Source organism: Castor canadensis, chromosome 1, assembly GCF_047511655.1.
Source record: "Castor canadensis chromosome 1, mCasCan1.hap1v2, whole genome shotgun sequence".
In the NCBI taxonomy this organism is placed as follows: Eukaryota; Metazoa; Chordata; class Mammalia; order Rodentia; family Castoridae; genus Castor; species Castor canadensis.
In genome coordinates, this window is record NC_133386.1 from 40,650,200 (window position 1) to 40,652,640 (window position 2,441).

The following is a 2,441-nucleotide window of genomic DNA, read 5'->3' on the forward strand; positions in this document are numbered from 1 at the left end:
ATATAATATAGCACATTCGTCAGCTAAAACCCAACCTGCAATGAATTGATATTATCTAGAATCAATAGGGATGAGGTAGAGACTATTTCTACTTGCAACTAAGTCCAAATTTAGAAAAATAAATTCATATTTCTTATATAACTGAGTGTTGAGTGCTGATAGTGGTACCTTCCATATGTAAGTGTCTGTCTATGGAAAATATGTGCACCACAGAAGCAAATCATCCTGAATTGATAAATGGGACAAAATTGATATGGAGAGATGAGGCCAACTGCAAAGTCAATACCAGATAAACTATGGATAGTAATGAGGCCAAATCTGAGGAAAGTACTAAATGCTTTAAGTTTTCTGGATAAATATATGGGAATGTATCTAAGGAAAGAAACTAAAGTCAACAGAGCCTATGATTTGCCATAGTGGTTCAATTCCTACAACAATAGAAAACACTTGGGATGGGGCTAAAATTACATTTGGACCCCATGTTTTAACATCTAAATTTAAAAAAAAAGCTATCTATCAAAACAAAGTACAACAGAGCCCCACTTACCCGGCAGGGCTATCATAAAACAGTGGCCTGGACATAGGCTGGAGGATACATCTCATTTTTGATGAGAAGTTTGGAACCATAGTAAAGTCATAGAGAACAAGTTAGTATCAGAAAGATGTTTTTAGAGAGTTACTAAGTATTTAGTCCAAAGTAAACATTTTTCTTTTGCTTTGCCTTGATGAAAACAGAATTTTGTTTGTAGTGAAGCTCTTAAAATGAAAAACCACATACCCCCTTTCTCTTTGCCATTTGGACTTAAATCTTTATTGGTCATTCAAGTAGGGCAAAGGAAAATAACCTTTTAAAACTCAGGCAAACTAAGTGTTTGTCCTGTAACCTTTCAGAGGAGACAAACTGCAAAAAAAAGAAAGAAAGAAAGAAAAGAAATCTAGAGGATTCAACAGATCAGAGGGAGATCACTGATCTTACTAAGCTCAGCCAATATTTTCTTGAAGTTGGCAGTTGATGGCAAAAGATCCAGCAATAACCATGTGGAGGAAGTAGATGTAGCTTAAACTTTGGACTGGGAAATTAATTCATTGTAAATGCTAAATGAAGCATCATAAAGCTTGTTTTGCCAGGGACTATCCCAACCCACCCTGTTGTCCTGGTGCAAGTACAGTATTCATTTTCATGTTCCACAGTTTCACAGCTTAACATCCAGCAAACATAAGACACCTATCTATAGGAAAGCCAATGTTTCATTCTCCCGTATGCAAGAGGTTTCGTCAGGTTTTATTCATGAAGGAAAACTTTATCCTAAACCATAGCCAATATGTTCAGTCCAGAACAACAAGGGATATGAGTGATTTAGACCAATGCTTAGAGAAAAGAAAGTCTCTAAAACTGACTGGCAATTATAGCTATGGGGATTGCTAATGCAAACCATTATTTAAGCTTCACCCTGAAGATAGGATAGGAAATGTCACTCACTGAACAACAGACTGTATGCATGATGGAAGGAGTTATGATTCGTGTGCAATAGACTCTGGTTCTCATTTATTTGGAGATTATAGGCAAAGACAAACATATTTGAATGAGAAGTCAGTTTTCTTTCTCAGGATGCAGAGTTGCCAGAACAAAAAAACATTTTGAGCTATACATCATTCTTTCTTTTTGCTCCCTGGCCTCTCTTAAATTAGGCAAGTCACGAAGGAAGATTTGCTAACAGAAAAAAAAAAAAAAGCAAGAGTTGGAGATGGGAGAAGAAAGATGGGATGGGTGTTAGATTGCAAACTATAGAAATCAAAGCACAAGGGTTTGGGGAATGGGAGATAAAAACAGTGGGGCTGGGAGAATGCCTATTGATACAGGGCTAGTTCCCTAGCTCAGATTTTATAAACTCCATAGGAAATAAAAATTACCTGGGCTAGGGCAGAGTGGCCAGTGAAAGAAAGGAGATGAGCAGAGAAGATAGCAAGCATGGCAGCTAGTGAGTCCCTGAGTAGGCTTTGTGTTCTTTCCCTGCTTTTTTTCCCCAGGCTGAATCCCAGGGGGAGAATATGAGCCAGAAATATTTTCTAAGTTTGGAAGGATCTGAAATGAAGTTTGTTCCTTGGTTGCAAGGTAGAATGAGAATGAGCAAGCTCTGTTGGGTTCCCTTCTGACCCAATAGCTAGCAGAACATTAGAATAGAGACAGCCATTTGCATTGTCTAAGCAAATGTGTCTGAAGTGGAATTTTCCTGAGCTAAGTGTTTCTTATGTATTCAAAAGAATTGTGAAAATAGCTAATTGTAAAGTGAAATTGGAAAGGCTTGTGAACAGGATGTGGTTGTAACCTATGTGGAAACAATAAAGGAAGGTGACTTCTCAGCATGCATGCATGCATGCATAAACAATGAAAAGAAAAGATCAGATGCATACCCCTGCTACCTTACTTCTTGTCATCAGGA

The 2,441-nt window shown here is 37.6% G+C and overlaps 1 non-coding gene across 1 annotated transcript; it reads left to right on the plus strand.

The window, feature by feature from the left end:
- The first annotated feature begins 774 nt into the window (after positions 1-774).
- Positions 775-902, plus strand: LOC141416712 (small nucleolar RNA SNORA27). Its single transcript, XR_012441312.1, has one exon. It is a non-coding gene; the product is annotated as a small nucleolar RNA SNORA27 (small nucleolar RNA).
- Positions 903-2,441: the final 1,539 nt, after the last annotated feature.